Raw genomic sequence first — 6,444 nt, 5'->3', positions numbered from 1 at the left:
ATCCTGTGGGTTTTCTCAGAGAACCATATTTTTATAGTAGTTATCAGTTCTGCTTATTTTCAGTGAGTTTTTCCTTTATTTTTATTTGTTTATTTTTCTAACCACATATAGTTTAAAGGTAAACTCTTTTTGTTAAAAATTAGTGACATGGGTGGCTGGTTAGCTCACTTGGTTAGAGCATGGTGCTGATAACACTAAAGTCAAGGGTTTGGACCCCCTTACCAGCCAGCCACTGTAAAAAAGAAAAAAAAAAAAAATGACAATCAAACTCAAAAAAGCAGCCCAGTTGGTAATCAACAGAATAGTATTTGAATGCTGACATGCTCAAAGTGCCAGAGTTCATTATCCATAAGCCAAGTTCACCCTCTCAAATACTCTACAGGCCTTGTTCTATGCATGAGGAGATTAAAACCCTGAAGTCACACTGGGTTAGAAAAATCACCTGTCTAAACTCCTGGAATACACTGTACTTTAACCACCTATCACAAACTTGAAGTCCATGGACTGAACAGGTCCACAAACTATGTCCAGTTTGGTGTCACCTGCACAGAATATTTGACTTTTTTAAAAAAATTGAGATAACATTAAAGTACAGTCACATGCACACATCTTAAGTATTCAGTGGATGAGTTCTGACAATCGAACAGTCTTGCAATCACCAGCCTAAACAAGGTATAGAACTTAGTCATCTCCCCAGAAGTCCCTCTAGCCCCTTCCAGTCCATTCTCTCACCCTCACCTGCAGACAAGCAGTTTGTGATTATTCTGTTTATGAACTCTCGGCGCACTGCTTACCTTTTTCACATGTATATCCTAATTTATTTTTTCACTACTGTTTAGAGAAGCAGTATGGGAGATATGTTAACATCTCTCACTGGAATTGTGACTTGTCTGTTTCTTCAGGAATGTAATATTCATTATACATTTGGCAGACATTCCTGGGTGAATATACTTTTTAAAGTTTAATGTTTTTTGCAGAAACAAAATCTTTTATCATAAAGAACTTTTTGTCTCTCTAGAAATGCTTTTTGACAATGTTTGTGACAAGGGGATCTGCTTCCCCTTGGAGAGCTGTTGCTTCTAATGGGTGGCACTAAATCTCCTTTGGATGCCAGTGTTCCTCAGTACCTGGCACAGAGTCTGGCTCACCTAAGGCATCCGGTGACTTGTCAGACAACCAAGATCCTTTTTATCATTGTCAACATATACCAAGATTATAGCTAAGTAACTGTAACATGATACAAAACGGAGTTTTCAGGCAGTGTATTGAATTCAGAATACAAAGGTGAGAAGAAAACTGTCTTTTGTACTCTGACCTACCAGCCATGGCTTCCCTGCACGATGGAGACTAGTTTCCCATGGCTTCCTAATGTGGACACTCAGTGAAACAAAATTGCACTAAGCTCTATCAGGTGTAGTGGTCAGCAGGGCCATTTGTATAGCTGAGGAACTCCCATTGTTGTCCACTTAGTCACGAGGCGGATCCTCCAGTACCCTGGCATCTGTCAAGGAGACGGGAAGCCACTCTTCTGCAGTAAAATTTACTATCAAAGGACCCATAATGATTTCATACTGTCTTAGGAAGGCCTCAGCAGCCATGCCAGGCTTGTGGGGTATCCATGACCCACAGCATAAAGGGCAGCTGTGTATGGAGGGTCATAGGCTCAGGATCTGTAGGAGTCTATTTCCAGAACAGCTCAGGAAATTCCAGTTATTTATCTAAATGACATATAGCACAAGGCTGGAGGGGCATAATATCTTGCAATCAGAAGCTCGGGCAACTAGTGGCTTTCATAAATGATCCAGAAACACTCTGAAGCATGAGAAGAGGTTGCCAAAGCCTCTTCAGTGATGGAGTTTCTGAGAGCACTAATGAGAGTTCCTGTTCATTTTTAATTGGGGGGGCAAGTGAGGGGGTTGGACCCATTTGTAATATGTAAATAAGATTTGTAAATGAGGACTGTATTCACAATAGAAGTCAAAAAAGAATGAAAGATGTTGCACTTACAGTTTTTTTTGTTTTAGGTTTTTAGCTACTAGAGGCCTAGGTCTTTAATGTCTTTGGCTGATAGGAGAAAAGAGGGAGGGGCAGGGGTTGGGCATCTCTTGGCAAACTCTGCTTGAAGTGGTCGCTGTCCCCAGGATAATCAGTCCTTTCATCCTCTTCGTATTCTCTTATGCAAAATATTTTAAACTGGTTTGTACCTCTAGGCAGCTGAAACTTTTCCCTCTCTTTGGATGTTTAACTGACAGGCTCTTCTTGGTCCTCAGTGGGCCCAAATTGATCCCTGTCTACAGAGCCCCCAAACCATCCAGAAGATCTGAAGTCTACATCCAGAAGAGCAATAGTGGCCTCAGTTTTGTCTCTTAAATGTTTTATTTTGTGACAATTTACTAGACACTTATCATGATAATAGGTAGCAGCACTTAGTGCCTGAGCACACTGACTAGGAGATTTATAATCTCAAAAGAGCTGAGAAATGTCCTCAGGTATTTTATGGGAAGAGGGGTCAAAGTGCTCCAGGCTTCATCCTTAGTTTATGTCCTTCAGCTACCAGTCTCGACAGCTTCTGCAACATGCCATGAGGTTCATGGACAGAGAGCAATGGCAGTGTCTGAGTCCACCTGAGACTGGATCATTTAAAAAGAACAGAAATTTATTTCTCACAGTTCTGCAGGGTGGGAAGTTCAAGATGAAAGCCCCCGCAGATTTTGTGTCTGATAAGGGCTGCTCTCTGCTTCCAAGATGGGGGCTCTGGCTGCATCATCACATGGCAGAAGGGACGAGAAAGGATGAGTGCTGAGACCTCACATTGTGGAAGAGATGGAAGGAGTGAAAAGGACAAAGAATGTATCCTCAAATGGCAGAAGAGGTAAAAGGGCCAGGTGGGTTTCTGAATGTAAGCAAATAATCTAAGTGATTCATTTTCAGAAATGACTTATCTGAGGGTGTTTTACTGAGATGGTAATTCGTTCCTAGCCCCTTTTGTTTTCTTCATTTTCCTGGAGGGTCTCTGAACAGATAGGCTCCCCTTGAGATGGTAATTAGTTCCTAGCCCCCATTGTTTTCTTCAGTCCCTGGTGTTTCTCCCTTCACATGGCTTAGGTGGGCCTTTTTCAGGGGCTTGTCCTGAGCCCCCAGACAAAAGAGTTCCTTGCAAGGGGGTAATAAATTTTAGCCATCGATTCAGGAAGATTGTGCACCCTGTGGTACTCAGCCAATGAGGAAGCCAGGGGAGGGACTTGCATACCAGGAAACAAATTGCTTGCTACAGCCCTTTTCCATGTGCCTGCCCTTCAGACACCCAAACCTTATAAGGCTGTCATTAGACTCTTGCTTACCTATACCTCGTGTCTCTGTCCATCCTTTGGCATTGGATGGGTGAGGGCATTTCTCACACTGAAGTCTCTTATAACAGCATTAATTCTATTTGAGATAGTGCAGCCCTTATTACTTAATCACTTTCCCAAAGGCCCCACCTCTTAATACCACCAGATGGAGATTAAGTTCCAACACGAATTTCAGAGGGACACAAACATTCAAAACATAGCAAGTAGCAAGGAATGGACCTACAGGAGGTGCCGTAGAGGACTACAAGTAGGTGAGACACCCTTATGTCGAGAGAGAGAGAAGAGTAAATTATCTCTTTCTCCCAAATGCCATTCAGTGGGACATTAGACAATACAGGCAGGGTCACAAAAGGTACTGTAGCCCACTGGGCCCCCAGTTTTCCGTGCTTCCTTAAAGTAATATGCCCTCATGCAACTCTGATAGAACTTCACTTCTATTTGGCAGCACTCGGAAGGGTGAACACAAAGCAGGACAGAGCAGCAAGCATCAACACCAATTAGACAGAGAACCTCTTCAGACGGTAGAGCCCAAGTGGGATAGCCAATTGGTAAGCCACAGGCCGTCAGAGGGTATCTCTGAGGGACTTCTGTCCTTGCCAGTTGTGTTGTGAATGGGGCAGTAAGTCCCCCTTCTGGGATCTTTCAGGATCACTCCAACATGATCAGAGAAATTATATTCAGAGGCATATGAAATTAAGAATTTATTATAAGTCCTAGAGAGTGAGGCACAGAATGACACACAGGGAGCCACACTGCACTGGAAGATGACAAAGGAGCAGACTTCACCAAGTAGGTAGGGAGCTGGGACACTTAGGACCCCTGGGCAAGTGCTCTTATTGGGGGTCTGCATTGAGTTCAAAATCAAAAGGTATGAGACTTCATTGATAATTCCTTTGAATGTTTCTTAGTCCATTTTCTGCTATGATAACAATACCTGAGACTGGGTAATTTATAAATAAAGGAAATTTCTCTCTCACAATTCTGGAGGCTGGAAAGTCCAAGATCAAAGGGCCTACATCTGGCAAGGGCCTTCCTGCTGCAAAGATGGAAAAGTAACTGAGCACATGAGACAGACAGGAAGGGGCTGAACTTAACCTTTATCAGGAGCCCACTCCTGTGATACCAAACCCATTCCCATAACAGCATGAATCCATTCATTAGGGCAAAGCCTTAATGACCTAATCATGTCTTGAGGTTCAACCTCTCAACACTGTTACAATGATAAACTTCAACATGAGTTTTGGAGGGAACATTCAAACCACAGCAGAATGTCACTAGATCACAGTGAGAGGAGGGTAAGAGAGAGTTTGTAGCAGGGACCAGCCTTATACTGGTGCACCTGGTTACCTGAACAAGGTGTTCACAGCCTGTTTTTTTCTCAGTGAGAAAACTGTAAGCAGTATATTTGACTGTGCACTGCATCTGCAGTGACACGTTGATTCATAATTAGTTGCCATTGATTTGGCTGGATAATCAAGGATATGGAAGGAACAAGACTGATGACGAGGAAGTCTGGGAGAAGTTATATGGATGGATCTCTCTGAAAGGACACAGGCTGTGAAAGTCCAGATAAATGCCCGGGAAAGTTGAACCACTAGAAATAAGATTATTAATATGCAGACGAACACAATAACCCACTCTGTAGATGTTCATTCCTTTCCCCAGTCATCTCAGTGATTGCTCAGTGGGCCCATGAATGGAAGAAAAGGCACGATGGAAGGGATAAAGGCTATGCATGGACTCGAAAATATAAACTCATCCTTGCCAAAGGTGGCCCAGCTAACACTACTGCTGTGTCTAACCTGCTAAAGCCAAAACCAACACTGAGTCTCCAAATGGCACCATTCTTCAGAGTGACCAGACAGCCACCTGGTGATAGGTTGATTATACCGAACCTCTACTATCATGGATGTGACAGATTCATCCTCACTGGAATAGACTCATGTTCTGGATGTGGAGTTGCCTTTCTGTGAGTTATGCTTCTGCTGGCCATGCCATCTGTGCACTCACAAAGTGCTTTATCTGTAGTCATGGAATTCATGCAGCACTGTTTCTAACCAAGTAACCCATTTCAGTGCAAGAACATGTCCCTGCAATCGACTGATCTTCTCACACACCCCCATCCCTCAGAAGTAGCTGATCTACATGAATGGTGAAAGAAAACTCAGTTACAGGGCCAGATGGCAGACCACTCTACGAAAGGATAAAATTCTGTCTAACAGTACATGCTTTGAGTCAGAGATCCTTACATGGTACAGTCTCCCCATGGCCAGAATATACAGGCTGAGGACATGACAAGTGATGGTGGAAATAACTCCACTGACATTTTTGTTTTCAATCCCAGCAACTTAAACTGATGTCGGTTTAGAAATCTTTGTCCCTTGGGCCAGCTGGTTAGCTTAGTTGGTTAGAGCACAGCCTTGTAACACCGAGATCTAGGGTTTGGATCCCCAAAACTGCCAGCACCCAAAGTAAACAAACAGATATGTAGAAATAAAAAAAAAAAAAAGAAATCTTTGTCCCTAATGGGAAATGCTTTCACTGTTTTATGGTGTCATAACATAAAGGATTTTTTATTGTTTTAGAAATCATTTTTAACTTTAAAGTCTTAAATATGTTCTATACAATATTTATAGTATTTCAAATTCATGTGCTTAATTTATTTGGAGTTGATTTTTGTTGATGGTATCTATGTCTAATTAACTTAAAGAAGTTTATTTTTTTAATTGGAAACTTAAAAAGCTTTTATTCAAGTAGAAAGTAAAGTTAAGTGCAAATGAAAAAGATGTTTGTCCTCATGGGCAAACAGTTCCCCCCTTGGCTCTCAAACATTATAGTATATTAGATTCATCTGGAGGACTTGGCCCCAATTCCAGAGTTTCTGATCCGGTATGTCAAAGGATAAAGAATGGAAATTAATATTTCTAAGAGTGACGCTGGTGCTGTTGACGTTTTGAGAATCACCGCAGTCAGTTAAACATTACAGCAGGAATTATGTGTTTGTTATGTCTTACTGCTTTCATAGTTGATGTGACCAATTCTGCAACGCAGTCAGCACATGATATATGTTTGTTCCATAAGAGGTAACAAGAAA

The sequence above is a fragment of the Cynocephalus volans genome, chromosome 10 (genome assembly GCF_027409185.1).
Source record: "Cynocephalus volans isolate mCynVol1 chromosome 10, mCynVol1.pri, whole genome shotgun sequence".
NCBI lineage: Eukaryota > Metazoa > Chordata > Mammalia > Dermoptera > Cynocephalidae > Cynocephalus > Cynocephalus volans.
Note: the sequence above shows the minus strand (reverse complement) of the source record.